At 35.8% G+C, this 21624-nt stretch overlaps 1 pseudogene; it reads right to left on the reverse strand.

Annotated features, from left to right (window-relative positions):
• Positions 1-9624: 9624 nt before the first annotated feature.
• On the reverse strand, positions 9625-10628 carry LOC131416546 (olfactory receptor 2AP1-like; annotated as a pseudogene).
• Between the last annotated feature and the right edge of the window lie 10996 nt (positions 10629-21624).

Below are 21624 nucleotides of genomic sequence, written 5' to 3' on the forward strand. Positions count from 1 at the left end.
CCCATTTGGCAAGGCAACCTAAAATCATCAGAAACAAAGGTGCACAGTCCTTTGATCAAAGGTGACTAACTTGACACGCTCTGGTGCATCTGGGTGAGAGATCATACCTCTCCAGGATCTAAGACATTGGTGGCAGCCATGATAGTGACCTAGAACAGTCACGCTGACACATATGCTGGGGGACACCATTGGAGTTCTTCCCCAACCTATCAGCACAGGAATCTACCCCACCCACTAGAGCACCAATTTAATGCAGCTCAGCCAGGGCAGGCAGCCCAACCTAAGTACTGACCCCACCCAACGACAAGCCCTCAGGCCACTAGAGGGCCCACCTAGGCAGAGTGTCTGAAACCTCTGCAACCCAGTGAGTGGGTCTGCCTCTTCAGGGCAGGGCATGTGTGATGGGGGGGCCTGCATTTGTGGAGAGTGTGGGGCCTTTGCAGTGGGGCGATGGAGTCCACTTTAGCGGGTCAGGGCACACACATGGGGCAGGACTCTGTTGACGGGTTTTGTGACCTTGCAGGTGGTAGGGCTTGTCAGCTGCAGCAGACTTGTGCTTCCAAAACAGCCACATATGGGATTGACTCCACCTTCCAAAGCTTGAAACAATTGGATGCTCCCATGCCTGGGGCCGGACCCACTCAGCTGCAACACTGAGAGAGCTAACAAAAGCCTTGCAGGCTGGAGGCCTGTAGCAATTGTAAGCCCCTGAACCTAGCAACCAGAAATGCTGGGGGCCTACTCACTTAACAGAAAAGCTGCAACAGGAAGGTGCTATTAGATCATGCAGCCAACTGTGGTGGGCCTCCCTCCCACCTGATAAAGTGACTGAAAGGATCATAAGCCACATGCAGCTGAGCATTACAACTAGCTGGCCAAGGATACAGCCTAGCCTCCCTGGGGACCTGCAGCAAGATCAACCATGCCCTAACAGAAGGACACAAGTAAACCACACAGAGGACATTCATGGAACAGTTGGAACTGGTGATGAGAGGGAAGCACATTGCTGGGGCTCATAAGACATCGCTTATATAAGGCCACTTTTCCAAGATCGGGAGACACAGCTGACATACCTAATACATATATTTAAGCACAGAGAAAGAGGCAAAATGAGGAGGCAAAGGAATATGTTCCAAGTAAGGGAACAGGAAAAAACTCCAGAAAAATAACTAAATGAAACAGAAATAAACAATCTACCTGACAAAGAGTTCAAAAAAAGACTCATAAGAATGTTCACTGATCTTGGGAGAAGAATGGATGAACTCAGTGAGAACTTCAACAAAGAATTGGAAAATACAAAAAGAACCAATCAAAAAGGAAGAATACAATACTGGAAATGAAAATTTCATTAGAGAGGCTCAATAGCAGAGTAGATGATACAGAACAACAGATCAGTAAGCTGGATGAAAGACTAGAGGAAATCACCCAAGCTGAACAGATAAAAGAAAAAAGCATTAAAAAGAATGAGGACAGACTAAGGGACATCCGGGAAAACATCAAGTGCGCTAACAGTTGTATTGCATGTGTCCCAGAGGAGAAGAGAGAGACAAAGTGTCAAAGAATCTATTTGAAGAAATAATAGCTGAAAACTTCCCTAACCTAAGAAAGGAAGCAGACATCCAAGTAAGGGAAGCACAGAGAACATCAAACAAGGTAAACCCAAAGAGGCGCACATCAAGACACATTATAATTAAAATGTCAAGAATTAAATATAAAGAGAGAATCCTAAAAGCTGCAAGAGAAAGGCAACAAGTTACATACAAAGGAAATCCCATAAGGCTATCAGTTGACTTCTCAGCAAAATCTTACAGGCTAGAAGGGAGTGGCACAATATATTTAAAGTAATGAAAGGAAAAAACCTACAGCCAAGAATACTCTACCTGGCAAAGTTATCATTCAGAATGGAAGGAGAGATAAAGAGTTTCCCAGACAAGCATAAACTAAAGAAGTTTATCACCAAGAAACCAGCTTTGCAAGAAATATGAAAGGGACTTATTTAAGTGGAAAAGAGAAGAACACAAATAGGAATAAGAAAACAATAATAAAAAAAGAAATTAAATCACTGGTAAAGGCAAATACACAATAAAAGTAGTAGATTAACCATCTATGAGACTAATATGATAGTCAAAAGACAAAAGTACCAAAATTATCAATTTCCATGATAAGAGGGTAGCAGTTACACATGCATAAAAAAAAGGAGGTTAGATATGATATCAAAAACATAAAATGTAGGAGGAAGGGAGTCAAAGAGTAGAGCATTTAGAGAGAGATCAAACTAAAGAGACCATTAACTTAATATAGACTGCTGTATACATAATTTATTATATATGAACTTCATGATAATTACAAACCAGAAACTTATAATAAATAGACAAAAAATTAAGAGAAACGAACCCAATCATATTACTAAACAAAACCATCAAACCACGAGGGAAGAGAGCAAGAGAAGAAAGGAACAGAGAAGAACGACTAAAAGAACCAGAAAAAAGTAACGGAATGGCAATAAATACATTCTTATCAATAGCTGCTTTAAATGTCAAGGGACTAAATGCTTGAATCAAAAGGCATAGGGTGGCCAATTGGATAAAAAAACAAGACACATACATATGCTGCATGAAAGAGATACACTTCGGACCTAAAGACACTCACAAACTGAAAGTGAGGGGATGGAAAAAGATACTCCAGGCAAACGGCAATGATGAGAAAGCTGTGGGAGCAATACTTATCTCAGACAAAATAGACTTTAAAACAAAAATTGTAACAAGAGACAAAGAATGGCACTACATAGTGATAAAGGGAACAATCCAACAAAATGATATAACAATAGTAAATAACTATGCAGCCAAAATAGGAGCACCTAAACATATAAAGAAATTATTAACAGACATAAAAAGGGAAATAGACAGCAACACAATAACAGTAGGGGACTTTAGCACTCCAATTAGACCAATGAATAGCTCATCCAAACTGAAGATCAATAAGGAAGCATTGGCCTTAAATGACACATAAGACCGCTTGGACTTAGTAGATATATACAGAACATTCCATCCAAAAACTACAGAATACACATTCTTTTCAAATGCACACAGAACATTCTCAAGGATAGATCATGTATTAGGCCACAAAACAAGTATTAGTAAATTTAAGAAGATTGAAATATTACCAAGCATCTTTTCTGACCACAATTGTATGAAACTGGAAGTCAACTATAGGAAGAAAATCAGAAAAGCCACAAATACGTGGAGTTTAAACAAAACGCTACTGAACAACGATTGGGTCAATGAAAAAGTCAAAGGAAAAGTCAAAACGTACCTGGAGACAAGTGAAAATGAAAATATGACATGCCAAAATTTATGGGATACAGCAAAAGCAGTTCTAAGATGGAAGTTTATGGCAATACAGTCCTAGCTCAACACAGAGAAAAAATCTCCAATAAACAATCTAACAGTACACCTAAAGGGACTGGAAAAAGAAGAACAAACAAAGCCCCAAATCAGTACAAGGAAGTAAATAATAAAAATAAGAGCAGAAATAAATGTAATAGAGATTTAAAAAAAAATTGAAAAAATTAATGAAACTAAGAGTTGGTTCTTTGAAAAGATAAACAAAATTGAGAAACCTTTACCTAGACTCACCAAGAAAAAAAGAGAAAAGGTTCAAGTAAATAAAATCAGAACTGAAAGAGGAAAAATTACAACGGGCACCTCAGAAATACAAAAACTTATTAGAGAATACTATGAAAAGCTATATGCCAAAAAATTGGATAATCTAGAAGAAATGGATAAAATCTTAGAATAAAACAACCTTCCAAAACTGGATCAAGGACAAATAGAGAATTTGAATAGACGAATCACCAATAAGGAGATGAAAACAGTAATCAAAAACCTCCCCCAAAATAAAAGCCCAGGACCAGATGGCTTCCCTGGTGAATTCTACCAAACATTCCAAGCAGACTTAATACCTATCCTTCTCAAACTCTTCCAAAGAATTGAAGAGGAGGGGAAGCTTCCTAACTCATTCTACAAAGGCAACATTACCTTTATACCAAAAACAGACAAGGATGACACAAAAAAGGAAAATTACAGGCAAATATCACTGATGAACATTGATTCAAAATCCTGGACAAAATACTAGCAAATCAAATACAATAATACATTGAAAAGATCATACACCATGATCAAGTAGGATTTATTCCAGGGATGCAGGGATGGTTCAACATCTGCAAATCAATCAACATGATACACCACATTAACAAAATGAAGAATAAAAATCACATGATTGTTTCAATAGATGCAGAGAAAGCATTTGACAAGATATAGCATTCATTTATGATAAAAACCCTGAATAAAATGTGTATAGAAGGAAAGTATCTCAATATGATAAGGGCCATATATGACGAACCCACAGCTAATATCATACTCAATGGAGACAAACTGAAAGCTATCCTTCTAAGAACTGGAACCAGACAAGGATGACCACTTTCATCACTCTTATTTAACATTGTATTGGAAGTCCTAGCCAGAGTAATCAGGCAAGAAAAAGAAATAAAAGGGATCCAAATTGAAAAGAAAGCAGTGAAACTCTCACTATTTGCATTTAATATGATTTTACATATAGAAAACCCTAAAGAATCCACCAGAAAACTTTTAGAAATAATCAAGGAATATAGTAAACTTGCAGGATACAAAATCAACATGAAAAAATCACTTGTGTTTTGGGGCCAGCCTGCTGGTGTAGTGGTTAAGCTTGCGTGCTCCGCTTTGGTGGCCCAGGGTTTGCAGTTTTGGACCCCGAGTGCGGACCTACACCACTTATAAAGTCATGCAGTGGCAGGCACTCCACACATAAAGTAGAGGAAATGGGCACGGATGTTAGCCCATGGCCAATCATCCTCAGCAAAAACCTGAGGATTGGCAGCAAATGTTAGCTTAGGGCTAGTCTTCCTCACCAAAAGTAACAAACAAACAAACAAAATTCAGTTGTGTTTCTACACACTAACAACAAAGTAGCAGGAAGAGAAATTAATAATACCATCCCATTTACAATTCAACAAAAGAAAAAAATACCTAGGAATAAACTTAACCAAAGAAGTGAAATACCTGTACACTGAAAACTATAAAATATGGTTAAAAGAAATTGAAGAAGACACAAAGAAATGGAAAGATATTCCTTGCCCTTGGATTGGAAGAATTAACATAGTTAATGTCCATACTTCCTAAAGCAATCTACGGATTCAATGCAATCCCTATCAAAGTTCCAATGACATTTTTCACAGAAATAAAACAAAGAATCCTAAAATTTACATACAACAAAAGACCCCAAATACTCAAAGGAATTCTGGGAAAAAGAACAAAGCTGGAGGTATCACACTCCCTGATTTCAAAATAAACTTCACAGCTATAATAAGCAAAACAGCGTGGTACTGACACAGAAACAGCCACACAGATCAATGGAACAGAATTGAAGCCCAGAAATAAACCCATACATCTATGGACAGGTGCTTTTCAACAAGGGAGCCAAGAACATGCCATGGAGAAAAGAAAGTCTCCTCAGTAAGTGGCGCTGGGAAAACTGGACAGCCCCGTGCAAAAGAATGAAAGACCATTATCTTACACCATACACAAAAATTAATTCAAAATGGATTAAAGACTAGAATGTAAGGTCTGAAACCATGAAACGTCTAGAAGAAAACGTAGACAGTACGCTCTTCGACATCAGACTTAGCAGCATATTTTCAAGTACTATGTCTGACTGGACAAGGGAAACAATACAAAAAATAAACAAATGGGACGACATCAAACTAAAATGCTTCTGCACAGCAAAGGAAACCATAAATAAAATGAAAAGACAAGCTAACAATTGGAAGAAGATGTTTGCAAACCATATATGTGATAAGAGGTTACTATCCAAAATATATAAAGAACTCATAGATCTCAACAACAAAAAAACAACCTAACTAAAAAATGGGCAAAACATCTGAACAGACATTTTTCCTAGAAAGATATACAGATATACAGAAGTTTAAGGTTCACAACAAAATTGGGAAGAAGGTGCAGAGCTTTCCCATTTACTCCCTGCTCCCACACATGAGTAACATCCCCCATTATCAACATCCACCACTAGATTGGTATATTTGTTACAAATGATAACCCTACAATGACACATCATTATCGTCCAAAATCCACAGTTTACTTTAGGGTTCATATTGTATATTCTATGGGTTTGGACAAGTATATAAAGATATGTATCCATAATTATGGTATCATATAGAGTAATTTCACTGCCCTATAAATCGTCTGTGCTCTGCCTCTTCATCCCTTCCTTCACCCCACAACGCCTGCAATTTCCAATCTTTTTTCTCTCCATAGCTTTGCCTTTTCCAGAATGTCATACAGTTGGAATCCTACAACAGGTAGCCTTATCAGATTGGCTTCCTTCACTTAGTAACACGTGTTTACGGTTACTCTATGTCTTTTCACAGCTTGATAGCTTGTTTCTTTTTAGTACTGAAAAATACTCCATTGTCTGAATGCACCACAGTTTATTTATCCGTTCACTTACTCAAGGAAATCTTGGTTGCTTCCAAATTTCGGCAATTGTGAATAAAGCTACTATAACCATCTGTGTTCAGGTTTTTGTGTGGAAATAAGTTTTCAATTTCTTTGGGTAAATACCAAGACGGATGATTGCTGGATCGTATGGTAAGAGTATGTTTAATTTTGTAAGAAAGCACCAAAGTGTCTTCAAAACTGGCTGTACTATTTTTCATTCTACCAGCAATAAATGAGTGTTCCTGTTGCTCCACATCCTTGCCAGCATTTGGAGTTGTCAGTGTTCCAGATTTTGGCCATTCTAACATGTGTGTAGTGGTTTTCACTATTGTTTTAATTTACATTTCCTGATCACATACGACGTGGGTCATCTTTTCATGTCCTTATTTGCCACTTGTAGATCATCTTTGGTCAGGTGTCTCTTAAGGTCTTTAGCATATATATGTGTATGATATATATATATACACACACACACACACACGTGTCATATCTCTTCAAATTATAAACTTTATTGGATGCACTTTATAATGCATATTATAACTCAATAAAATTGTAAAACACACGAATAAACAAACAAAATAAACCAAAACAACAATAACAAAAAACCTGCAACCCTTCTGAACTCAACTCAGACTCTAGTTGAACTAATTATTATCCCCTCTTATGACTCCTTTGGATGTCCTAGGATTCCCCGACCCTGATCCTTCCTTGACTTTAACATTTTTTTTCCTCTCTGCTACAGATTGTCAGCTATTTTAGCATGATGTTCTTAGACATTTTTGGTTGGTTGGATTCAATCTTCTGAATAAGAAGAGAATGCTTTCCAAATATATTGCTGATTTTCAAAGCCTCAAAAATGAAGTACTTAACAGTAAACCTATAATCAATCAACATTTTAATATTTTTTCCTGAATAATTTGGAATTTGAGATGAAATATGCGTGCAATTTGAATATCATTTATTAATGTTTTATAGGGTCACAGTACCTCTGGGTAATAGCTATTTCAGGTTCATGGAATGTTATAATTCATCTCCTCTGTAATTTTTATTAGTTGCCTGTTTTCTTTCAGAAAACAGTTTGGGTTGAGTTTCAATAGACAACTCTGAATTGGCTTTGTAAATTCTCTGTGTGTGTGTGTATGTATTCACATGTTTTAAAAGAAATTTTCTCTGCCAATAAAATGCCTAGCTGTATATCATTCTTTAATCTGTCTTCTGATATTGAGCAATGACAACAGATCAGATAATGTCTTGGATGACTATGATTAAGGTACTCATGATGAGGTTTCAAACAAAAAAATAAGAAGCAAAGAAGTGAAGTAATGAGTCAATTATCTGTCCATCTGAATAGTAGCAAACTAACTCACTTGTTAACATCAATTACGTATTAGGTATTCAGGTCTTTTTTGATGTAATTATGGCTATGTGCATAGGAACTGACAAGTTGTACATTTTCAATCATCTTTCTCCTACATGGCTTCCCAGGGCACTCTTTTAGGGTCTCTGCTACTTACTTTGATTTTCCACCACTAGACGGATGAGTAAAGAATTCAAGAGTACAAATTTGTCATGTATTAACTGTATGCTTTAGTAAAAGTTTGTTAACATCTCTAGGACTTGGTTTTATTCATCTGCAACTTGAAGGGATTGGAGTACCGATATCTACAGCCTCCTTAAATTTTAAAATTGCCTATGCTATGAATCTTGTCCATGTTTTCTGAAAATTAATATGGACAAGACATGTTCAGAAAATATGAGGCTTTACTTGTGATGAAGATCCTGCCTAAGGATATCAGATTACAAATATTTAAAGTTTAGTATGACATTAAGAAAGAATATGATTTAAGGATATAAAATCATAAATACCATGGAAAATATAATGGAGTTTCATTTCAGATTCTTCTAAATGAGAACCAGAACAGTGACTAGGTAGAACAATAAATTATATGAAATTTACTATAAAGACATATTTCTAATTAGTTTCAATTTGAATCATCCCTTTAACTCTTTCATGGATTCATTCAAAGAGTTTAATCTGTGTATAAATTCAACATGAAGCATTTTCCCATCAATACTAAAATAAACATATATTGATTTTCTCTTCTTTGTATTTTCTTACATCAAACACTGAGTATGCCCAGGTTGTCATTAAGTGATCATTGTGGAAAGACTCAACTTTAAATCTGAATATTATAATTTGAAAGTAACCAACTTTATATCACTTCACTAATATTTTACTTAAGCTATTATTAACAAGCTAAAGTAAATTTCTTTGGAGTATGTATTAAATTATTCAGTTACAAGTATAGAGATTGAAGTCCATATGGCAATGGATAAGATAAGAAAATTTCAGTGGTGAAAAACAAACTAGTAGGGCCAGCCGCAGTGGTCTACCAGTTAAGTTCAGTGTGCTTCATTTTGGTGGCGAGGGTTTGGTTCCCGGCCATGGACTTAGACCACTTATCTGTCAGTGGCCATGCTGTGGTGGTGGCTCACATACAAAAAGAGGAATATGGGCAGCAGATGTTAGCTCAGGGTAAATCTTCCTCAGGAAAAAAAAAATTAGAAATATTACATCTAATTCTGACTTTCTTCAAACCTTTTCTTTAAAAGAAAGTTACATAGGGGCTGGCCTGGTGGCACAAGTGGTTGGGTGCACGCGCTCTGCTGCTGGTGGCTGGGGGTTCACCGGTTCGGATCCTGGGCCTGCACTGACTCACAGCTTGGCAAGCCATGCTGTGGTGGCGTCCCAGATCAAGTGGAGGAAGATGGGCATGGATGTTGGCCCAGGGCCAGTCTTCCTCAGAAAAAAGAGAAGGATTGGCAGATGTTAGTTTAGGGCTGATGGTCCGCACAAAAAAAAAAAAAAAAAAAAGTAAGTTACAAAGTGACAAATGAAGGACAATAGTACAAAGGTGTAAAAGGACACACACATATAAACACACAGACCTCTAAATTTTTAAGAAGGGTAAAGTGATGACAAAATCAGCTTAATTATATAAGTAGTTTTACTGTCTCAGAGATCAGATAGGAATATTAATGATATAATATAGAAAATATTTTTAAATTATAATTATGTACTTCTACAATCTTCCAAACATTTATTATCTATTTTAATAGTGAACCTCAGATAGTTCCACTTTCTTGAAAAAATCATTATCTTCCTGACCATATCTTTGAAGGCTATTTTCACTTGCTTGTTCCTCAGGCTATAGATGAAAGGGTTCAACAGAGGGGCAACTGAAGTATTTAAAACAGCTACTTTCTTATTAAAAGTTGCTGCATCCTCCGCAGAGGGATTTATAAACGTAAAGATACAGCTTCCATAAGAAAGTGAGACCACAATCATGTGAGAGAAACACGTAGAAAATGCTCTTTTTCTTTGTTGAACAGACGAGATTCTCAGAATTGTCCCAATAATGTGTGTGTAGGAAAGAATCACAAGCATCAACATGAAGATGAGGGCAACTGCAGAAACGACAAACAATCACTTCTATGAAATGCGTGTCTGAACAGGATAAATGCAGTTAAGATAGTGTAGTCACAGCAGTAATGATTGATGATGTTGGATGCACAGAAAGGCAGCTTGAGAGCCATTTCATAGGGCACAATAACAACCAAAAAACCAGAAAACCAGGAACATAGGACAAGTCGAATGCAGAGTCTCCTGCTCATTATAGTTGTGTAATGTAGAGGTTTGCAAATGGCAATGTAGCGATCATAGGACATGGCAGCTAATAGGTAAAATTCAGTTGCTCCCACAACAACGGAAAAAAAATACTGTGTGAAACAACCAGCGAAGGAGATCGTCTTGTCTCCAGTTCCTATGTTGACTTGCATTTTGGGAACAAAGACAGAGGTAAAAGATATTTCCAGAATGGAAAAATTCCGAAGGAAGAAATACATAGGAGTCTGGAGGCGATAATCCAGCAGGGTCAGAATGATGATGGTCAAGTTTCCCATGACACTGAAGACATAAGTTAGCAGCAGAAAGAGGAAAAGCACAGCTTGAAGCTCGGCGTCATTGGTCAATCCAAGAAGAATGAACTCTGTCACTGATGTTTGGTTCCCTATCATTAACTTCAGACAAATTAAGGTAAAAAGAATAATAATGGTAAAGGTTGGAATAAAACAAAAATTTTCCAGATTATATTGAGGTATAAAATCAAGGTCAAAACCAATTGAAAGTAAAATTCAAAACTCTGAATATTCTTCTACCTTTTATTATTAAAATGATGTATCTCTTAATGAAAAAAGATTAATGCATTTTCCTAATTTATTTCAGAAACAACAAAAGTCCCAGTTCTTGGGGACATTGTCAATCATTTCTTCTAAATAGTGTCAATATTTATTTCTCACCATTTTCCCACTTGTTTATATTTTTCTCCTTATTCTTTCTATCCTGATTTTCCTCTCTTCGTTACTGGATGCTGTCACATGTGTGCAAACAAATCTAAAAGAAATTTAGAGAGTTTTATTTGAGATTTTATTTGGTTTTATTTGAGATTTCTTAGATTAGCCTTTTAAGTCTCAGTTTATTAGCCAATAATGTAAATGTAATCCAAGATATGAAGGATAGGAATAAGGATGAGCTTGGTTGTTTTCTTCTTTTTGCTGTTTTGTATTATTTGCTTTTTTCAACTTTCTCATTTTGAGTAATAGTCCTCTGTACCTACTGAAGCTCAAAGCCTGGATAGATTTTTCTCTTAATTCTTCGTAAAATGTTTGAGATTCATATTACTTACAAGTTCCTGAGTCATAGCAAGGGCTCAATAAATGCCATCACCATTTAATGTAGGTATATTGATTAGTCCTTGGTGACATAGTAAATCAAAACAGTCTCAGTGATTGTGCTTTCTTGCTGCACACACGATCTGTCCATCAACACATTACAGTTCCTTAAAAAGTCTGTTCAAGCTCGGCTCTCCATACAATTTTATCTAACAATCCCAGTTGACAATAATTGTTTCTCTTCTTTATAAAAACTTACCACAACATAACACTGGGTCATAAAGTCAAATTATTTTCTAGTTATAACAAGTATGTATTTACTATTATCTGTCCAACTTGAGCATAAATAAATTGCCCACAAGAATAGGCTCCTATTCCTTTATATTCTTTATACAGAGGCCAGAAAATTGTACAGATGTGGTAAAAATTTTAATGCAAAATATATTTTTGGCTTATCTTTAGACGGATACCCCTATTTTACTGAATGCTAGAGAGTTTTTATGCAAATACAATGTCTAATTAAGTTCATGCATACCGTTCCTCAGAATTTTCTTCTAGTCTTTTCCATCAGACATGAAGAAATACTACTAAGAGAATGCTTTTCCCTACTCAAAAAAATCATACAATTCTTTTCATTTTAACAATTGTTTCACTACATATATTGGTGTATTATCATATTTTAATATATAATAAACTAGCAATATTCATACATTTTATATCTTATCAAGGTAAAAATTCCAGAAATATTTAATAAAGTAAAAAGGCAGCTTTGCCAAGTGAGGAAGACTTATTCTCTAGTAAAATCATATCTGGAAAGTTTTAGGGTTACTGAAATTATAACTTTAGTCAATTTGCACTTTTGTAGAAAATTGTGTGTTTAAAGGCTATAACATGCTATGAAGCTATGCAGTAGTAGTACATTTAAAATTCTGTTACATTAACGAATAGTTAGATTAATGTACCAATAATATAAATTTAAGTGTCAATTGAAATTTTGGCTATCTATGTCTGAATATATTATCTTGACTACTTTATAATGAGTACAGATAAATGGGTGTGGGAAATTAAAAATCATGTACAAAAAATGAATTTTACAAAAATATTTTATTTTCAGAGAAATACTAGGACACTACTTCCACTACGACAAAATAGTTCATTAAATTGTAATATTACCACAGCAAGTTGAAATAAATCTTGAGGATACGAACAATTGGTAATGATTTTCTCTTTCTACATAGAAATAAATAGTGTGTCAGATAATTTGAAGATATCAATGTAATCTTCTAGTATTAATTAAGACTTAAAATTCTAAATTTGAAAGTAATTAATCAAGCTATTGCATTCACTAAACACCATCAATATTTTGAAAGTTCCATCGTTTAAATGGTAATATTTTGATAAAGCAAAAACTTTGTAATTGATTCCCACATAATAGAAACACTTGACTGAATGAAAAAATAAATATGGGTTCAAAAATGAGAGTAAAAACAACATTTTTATGTTAGTAAGTGGTCTCATCATGTATTAAATAAAAGATGAACAAAGTGATCATTTTTATATAAGAAGAAAAATTTATATCAAACATATCTTTCATCATAATAAAGGATGATAATCCTTTATAATAAAGATTAGTGCTATTAGTGCTATAGTTATATATGGTGATATGATAGATACTTGATCCAAACACCATTTATTTGGCCAAAAATATATTGTCTTCAAAAGATTTATTGCTAGGTCACTGATAAAAAAAGATAAGGTTTGTGTGTTGTTAAAAGGGCGTAGAAGAACTTCCCCAATCTTTTCTGGTTAACATTAGTTATGAATTCCTTCTCTCAAAGAAAAATCATCTCCACAATGAATTATATGTAACTCTCATGTTTAGCTTCTGTCTCCTACTGTGGTGGACCACAAAGCTTTAAGAAAGATCTGTTAGTTCATGGAGCATTGCTCTAGATTTCATTTAAGAGGAAAGCTAAGAAAATTGAATCTGTGGGAAGATGAATGGGTATAGTGGAAAACCAGAAAATTTGTGATTTGAATTATTTTACCACTTTAAGCTTAATTCTGTGAGTCTGGTGTAACATTTTCTGCCTGAAAATACATATAAATGCTAAAATGTTATGTTTTGAAATTTTTACCTGTATTTGCTTAAATCAATCAAGCTTTTATTTAAAAAAATATGTATTCAATTATGTCAACAAGCAAACATGAAAGGTAAACAAAACAATAAGACTATACATCTCTAGTTAAATGCAGCCGTCACCAACCCCTCCTACCTCAAGCAGGTGAATCAGTTCTTAGTTCCAAAACGGCTCCTTTTGTGACTGAATTGGGCAATATAAAGGTTTAGGACCCATTGGGAAATGGTCCCTGGGCGATCAGTAATTGTCTGTTTCAAATGCTCAGGAATGCCTTGCTTTCTGTCCCGACAGAGATGGGTCAAATTAGCAGGTAAGCAGAAAACAACATGCTTTCTTGTGTCTAAAGACATCTTTGCCTAATGAATATCAGCAAATTTTCTTCAGAAGAGAAATAACCTGTTTTCCTCCAGAAGTTTTATAGTTTTAACCCCTAATTTAAATCTATGATCTATTTCAAGTTAATGTTTGTAAAAAAATGTGAGGTAAGGATCAGGTTTATTATTATTTTGTAAATGACTATAAATTGTTCTAACACCTTTTATTGAAATAATCATCCAATAATCCTTTCCCTATTTAACTGGCACTTTTTTGAAGGAGTTCTCCATCCTCGTTCCTCTTTTCCAAAATTGTTTCAGCTTTTCAAGTTCCTTTGAATTTCCATTACAATTTTAGAATCATCTTGTCAATTTCTAAAATAAAAAGACTTGGTATTTTGATTAGAAATGCATTGAGTCTCTAGAACAATTTTTGGGAAGAACTGATATAACAAAATTTCATCTTCCAACGCACGAACACAGTAGTAGATATGTGACTAGAAAAGAAAAAAACTTTCTGCACTCATAGAGTTTACATTACCTATATTCACATTGATGTGCGTTTAAAGAAAAAAGTCATAAGTATATATATCCAAAGAAGGACACTAGCTTTATGTAAAACAATGGATATGTACAACATTCCATGATCACCAGCCTCCTCACATGCTGTCCTATCGACTGCTTCCCATCCTCCATTGTCCAGACCCCTGGACAGTGGTCTGTGATCTGTGACTAATCCACCACTTTCCTCTATCTGATACACTTGTTATTCTTTCCCTCTTGTGTCATAAAGCTAATGAATTATCAAATATCTGCTTTGTGATTTTTTTTTCATTCTTCCTTTTATTTTCATTCTCTCCCCTAATGCTACAATATGGGGTTAACACCACACACTCATTGTGCTACATAATATCGTAACTGCTTTCTCTGATTCAAGCCTGTATTTTGTACCGCACATCATCTCCATTCCTCTAATTTTAATGTTGCAATTTCCCTGCTTAAAAACAACCCCGTTAAACACATACCATTTCTAATACATTTGCTGGCATCTGGATTCTTCTGTATTATGAAATAAACATACGTTTCATATCTCTTTTGCCAATAGTTAACTTTGAATAGTTTAGCATCCCAAACTGGAAACCTCCAATCCTCTGAGAATGATATTTCTCAGGATAGCTTCCATACCACAACAATGTAGCAGGATGAGGGGTAAAATAGCTGATTTTTTTCCAACAGCTAGCATTATAATTCCTTTGAGTGAATGAACTTAAGAAGATAAGACATAAATCATGACAGAAGATAAAGTCCTGAGGAATGGGGTTGAAAATGGATCAAGGAAGTGATTGATAAGTGAATCTGCAGTAGGAAATGAGTACGAAACTCACAATAACATCTCTAACCATCTCTGTGCTTCGGTTTCCTCATCTGTGAGGTGGAGATCATATGAGCAGCTATCTCATGGCTTAGCATGATGAATAAGCTTTAGAACAGAGCTTGGCATAATCAGTGCTCTCTATGCGTGAAGTTCTAATCTTCCCCTCTGAGCCTGCTCTCACTGAGTAGATGAGATCACTAAGAAGGGATTTATCGGTTTTACAGCTGTGCAGTTCAGTGCTATTCAGAAGGAAAAGGGATAGAGGACTTAATGTTTACCAATTGCCAAATCTAATTTAGCATTACAAGCATAAAGAAAGATATTCAGATTTCTCTTTCTTTTGCCTATTTTCCCCAACTGTTTCAGGGCATTACCATTTTTTCTTTTCTACAGTTTTTAAATATAGTATATAATAAATGTTATGTATAGCTATTATTAATCACCTTTTTATTATAAACCTCAGTGAATAGATGAGTTTTTTATTTTCTAAAGGGTAATTTATAGGGACTATACTTAGAATAGTGCTATCTGAGAGCTAATGGGGTTGTTAGAATTATTTCCTAACTGAAGCTATAGTTCGTGCTGTGATCAATACAGTATTCAGATCCAGAATGTAAATGAGTCCAAGTAAAAGAAATAAAAATGATACTGGAAGCTTGAGGATGGAGTTAATATTCAGAGGGACAGACAGATGAAGGCAGAGAGATTTCATTAAATTAAGTGAGTGATAACAAAGGCAAGTACGAGAAATTGGCTCTGTTACCATACATGGTTAACATTTGTAGCTTCTTTGTACCAAGCTTCATAGTGTGGACAATTTTAGTCAGAGTCAAGGATGGGTTTGACAAGGCTATTCTTAATTTCATTACCTGGAATTATTTATGCATCTTTTATAATTTTGCCATTTATACATAACAAATCTCCCCTAAACTTAGTGCCTTAAAACAACAAGCATTTGTTACTGCTCATGAGTCTACGGTTCAGCGAGACAGGTCTGCTGATCTGGACTGGGTTCTCCCACATTTGGGGGAATCAATTGGCTGTAAGCTGGTCTAGTTGGGATGAATGAGCTCTGCTTCAGTAGATCTCTCTGCTTCCAGCAGGCTAGCCTTGTCTTGTTCTCATGAGAATCCAGTGGGTGCAGAAGAGAGCAGATCTATTCCATTTCTTTCTCCTAGCTTCTGATGGTTGCCTACAATCCTAGGTCTTCCTGGCTTGTACCTGCAAAACTCCAGTTTCTGCCTCCATCTTCACACGGCTGTCTTTCCTACAGGTCTGTGTATCTCTGTGTCTCTAAATCTTTCTCTCTTTATGTAATGACACTAGACATTGGATTTATGGCCCACCCTAACCTAGAATAAGCTCATCCCACACTGATTACATCTATAATGCCCCATTTCCAAATAAGTTCACATTCACAGATACTTCGGGTTAGGACTTCAACATATCTCTTTGAGGGGACACAATTTAGTCCTCTACTGCAATCATATATAGTTTATGGAAAGTGCTTAAGAGAAATCAAATACCCTGATTATCCTTAGAAACACAAGCCTCTAAATTCATAAAGTACATCAAAGCCCAATCTATATACCAGTGTATAAGAAACAGAGAAAATGCCAATTAACATGCAAACTAACTAAGCTTCCTTCTTTCTTTTTGCCCTCCACTATCTGCATTCCCTTGTCAAGAACAAGGCATGCTTCTTTTTCAACATAAATTTAAACTTCTTTTGCAAATGTGCCCATGAAGATTCCTAATCCATCTCCCAACTACTTTGCCATTTATAAAACATACCTTATTATTGACTGCTGTGAGATTTTTGTATCGTATAATTGTAGAACCTTCTCCTTCATAGATGATCTAAGTGAGTCTCAGATAGTTTATAACTTGACCAAGGTCACTAGGATAGTTAATGAAAGAAGAAAAAATAGGATCTAGGTTTTTAGTTTTATTTTATTTTCAGATTTCACTAGTTTTATTTATTTTCTTCCAATTTTATTGAAATATAAGTAAAATAAAACACTGTATAAGTTTAAGATTTACTGTATAATGTCTTGACATACATATATAGTGAAATGATTACCACAATAAGTTTAGTTAACATCCTTTACCTCATATAACTAAGTTTTTTTCTTTTTCCGTTTGATGAGAACTTTTAGGATTTACTCATTGAGCAACATTTGAATAATCCAGATGGCAGTGTTAACTATAGTAATCATATTGTACATTGCATCCTCAGTACTTATTTATCTTATAAGTCGAGTTTTGTACATTTTGACCCCCTTGACCCAATTCCCCCACCCCTACGCCCTGCCGCTGGCAACCACAAATCTGATCTCTTTTTCTTTTTTTTTTTTAATTTTTTGTTTATTGCAGTAACATTGGTTTATAACATTGTATAAATTTCAGGTGTACATCATTATACTTCTATTTCTGCATAGATTAGATCATGTTAACCATCCAAATACTAATTACAACCCATCACCACACATATGTGCCGAATTATCCCTTTCGCCCTCCTCCCTCCATCCTTCCCCTCTGGTAACCACCAATCCAATCTCTGTCTCTATGTGTTTGTTTATTCTTGTTATTATCTACTACTTAATGAAGGAAATCATATGTTATTTGACATTCTCCCTCTGACTTATTTCACTTTGCATAATACCCTCAATGTCCATCCATGTTATCACAAATGGCTGGATTTCATCGTTTCTTATGGCTGAGTAGTATTCCATTGTGTATATATACCACAGCTTCTTTATCCATTCGTCCCTTGATGGGCACTTAGGTTGCTTCCAAGTCTTGGCTATTGTGAATAATGCTGCAATGAACACAGGGGTGCATGTATCTTTACGCATTGGTGTTTTCAAGTTCTTTGGATAAATACCCAGCAGTGGAATAGCTGGATCATATGGTAGTTGTATCCTTGATTTTTTGAGGAATCTCCATACTGTTTTCCATAGTGGCTGCACCAGTTTTCACTCCCACCAGCAGTGTATGAGAGTTCCCTTCTTTCCACATCCTCTCCAACACGTGTTGTTTCCTGTCTTGTTAATTATAGCCATTCTGACAGGCGTGAGGTGATATCTCATTGTAGTTTTGATTTGCATTTCCCTGATAGTTAATGATTTTGAACATCTTTTCATGTGTCTGTTGGCCATCTGTATATCTTCTTTGGAGAAATGTCTGTTCAGGTCTTTTTCCCATTTTTTAATTGGGTTGTTGGTTTTTTTCTTGTTGAGATGCATCAGTTCTTTATATATTTTGGAGATTAACACCTTATCAGATGTATGGTTTGTAAATAGCTTCTCCCAATTGTTAGGTTGTCTTTTCATTTTGTTGATGGTTTCCTTTGCTGTGCAGAAGCTTTTTAGTTTGATGTAGTCCCATTTGCTTATTTTTTGATTGTTTCTCTTGCCCGGCCAGATATGGTGCTTGAAAATACGTTGCTATGACCGATGTTGAAGAGCATACTGTCTAGGTTTTCTTCTAGAAGTTTCATAGTTTCAGGTCTTACATTCGAGTCTTTAATCCATTTGGAGTTAATTTCTGTGTATGGTGTAAGGTAAGGGTCTACTTTCATTTGTTTGCATATGGCTATCCAGTCTTGCCTACACATTTATTGAAGAGACTTTCTTTTCTCCATTGTATGTTCTTGGCTCCTTTGTCAAAGATTAGCTGTCCATAGATGTGTGGGTTTATTTCTGGGCTTTCGATTCTATTCCGTTGATCTGTGTGTCTGTTTTTGTGCCAGTACCATGCTGTTTTGGTTACTATAGCTTTATAGTATATTTTGAAATCAGAGAGTGTGATCCCTCCAGCTTTGTTCTTTTTTCTCAGGATTCCTTCAGCTATTCGGGGTCTTTTGTTGTTCCATACAAATTTTAGGATTCTTTGTTCTATTTCTGTGAAAAAAGTTGTTGGAACTTTGATAGGGATTGCATTGAATCTATAGATTGCTTTAGGAAGTATGGACATCTTAACTATGTTAATTCTTCCAATCCCAGATGTCTTGACATGAGTACAGCCATGTTTGGCTGCTCCATTGACCTACAGCCACCAGCACAAAAAGAAATATAAAAGCTGCTTTCTGCGTGGTGGGAACTGGCCCTTCTCTCATGGAGGGAGTTGCAAGTTGTAACATTTCAAGACTCTTGGAGCGTCGTAGCACGGGATGGACTGGCCATCTGTGCTGGGCTGGGACGATAACCAAAGAGAACAATGCACTTACACAACTACTGGGCTGGGACGTTAGCCAGGGGGGTTAGTGCACGTACACCACTGATAACCATTTTGTGCATGGGAACACTAAATGCTTGCTCTGCAAACTCTGTAATTGCTTACTCTGAAAATTACTGATGGTATAAAAACTGCTGGAAACTAAGACCCGGAGAGAGTTCCACCTGTGGAAGGGACACCTTGCCCAGGACGTGTGATCCTTGCCCAGCCGCGTCGATTGACAGGGCTCTCCCGGCAGTGGGGCGTGGATGTTGTGAGTAACTGATTTGATGTGAAGTAATTGATTTGATATGAAGTAATTGATTTGATGTGTTCTCTTTTCGGTCAACCTGGTGTTTCTCTTTCTGGTTGATTTGTGTCATTTCTCTTCAGCCGATGTGGGTGTCTTCCCTTTCCAGTCGGGCTGATGTTTTTTCCCTCTTAATATTTGACCTATTTGGATCTGTTTGCAGACTGTCACCTTTACTATCCTCTATATAATAAAATATACCTTCAGTCCATTTGTTTGGAGTGGAAAGTGTCTTTTACGTCTCCGATCGAATCCCCGAACCTCTCATAACACCAGAGCATGGAACATCTTTCCATTTCTTTGTGTCTTCTTCAATTTCTTTCAGCAAAATTTTATAGTTTTTGGTGTATAGATCTTTCACCTCTTTGGTTAAGTTTATTCCCAGGTATTTTATTCTTTTTGCTGCAATTAAGTGGGATGGTATTCTTAATTTCTCTTTCTGCTACTTCGTTGTTAGTGTATAGAAATGCAACTGATTTTTGTATGTTGATTTTGTATCCTGCAACTTTACCGTATTCGTTTATGACTTCTAAAAGTTTTCTGGTGGATTCTTTAGGGTTTTTTATGTATAAAATCATGTCATCTGCAAATAGTGACAGTTTCACTTCTTCCTTTCCAATTTGGATCCCTTTTATTTCTTTTTCTTGCCTGATTGCTCTGGCTAAGACTGCCAGTACTATGTTAAATATGAGTGGTGAGAGGGGGCACCCTTGTCTGGTTCCTGTTCTTAGAGGGATAGCTTTCAGTTTTTCACCATTGAGGGTGATATTAGCTGTGGGTTTGTCATATATGGCCTTTATTATGTTGAGGTACTTTCCTTCTATCCCCATTTTATTCAGACTTTTTATCATAAATGGATGCTATATTTTGTCAAATGCTTTCTCTGCATCTATTGAGATAATCATGTGATTTTTATTCTTCATTTTATTAATGTGGTGTATTACGTTGATTGATTTGCGAATGTTGAACCATCCCTGCATACCTGGAATAAATCCCACTTGATCATGGTGTATAATCTTGTTAATGTATTGTTGTATGCGATTTGCTAGTGTTTTGTTGAAAATTTTTGCATCGATGGTCATCAGTGATAGTGGCCTGTAATTTTCTTTTTTTGTGTTGTCGTTGTCTGGTTTTGGTATCAGGGTAATGTTGGCTTCGTAGAATGAGTTAGGGAGCTTCCCCCCCTCCTCAGATCATGGAAGAATTTGAGAAGGATAGGTATTAAGTCTTCTTTGAATGTTTGGTAGAATTCACTGGGGATGCCGTCTGGTCCTAGACTTTTATTTTTGGGGAGGTTTGTGATTACTGTTTCGATCTCCTTACTGGTGATTGGTCTATTCAAATTCTCTACTTCTTCTTGATCCAGTTTTGGAAGGTTGTATGATTCTAAGAATTTATCCATTTCTTCCAGATTGTCGAATTGGTTGGCATATAGCTTTTCATAGTATTCTCTTATAATCTTTTGTATTTCTGAGGTGTCTGTTGTAATTTCTCCTCTTTCATTTCTGATTTTACTTATTTGTGCCTTCTGTCTTTTTTTCTTGGTGAGTCTAGCTAAATGTTTGTCAATTTTCTTGATCTTTACAAAGAACCAGGTCTTGGTTTTATTAATTTTTTCTATTCTTTTTTTAGTCTCTATTTCATTTATTTCTGCTCTGATTTTTATTATTTCCCTTCTTCTACTGATTTTGGGCTTTGTTTGTTCTTCTTTTGATCTCTTTTCTTATGGGTTTTTTTTAGATTCCACATATAAGTGAGATCATACCGTATTTGTCTTTATCTGTCTGACTTATTTCACTTAGCATAATGCCCTCAAGGTCCATCCATGTCATAAATGTCAAGATTTCCTTCTTTTCTATGGCTGAATACTACTTCATTGTGTGTGTGTATTTATTTACTTACATGACATTTTCTTCATTCATGCATGTGTACATGAGCACTTAGATTGTTTCCATATCTTGATTGTTGTAAATAATACTGCAAG

This window comes from Diceros bicornis, chromosome 17 (genome assembly GCF_020826845.1).
Source record: "Diceros bicornis minor isolate mBicDic1 chromosome 17, mDicBic1.mat.cur, whole genome shotgun sequence".
Taxonomy (NCBI): Eukaryota; Metazoa; Chordata; class Mammalia; order Perissodactyla; family Rhinocerotidae; genus Diceros; species Diceros bicornis.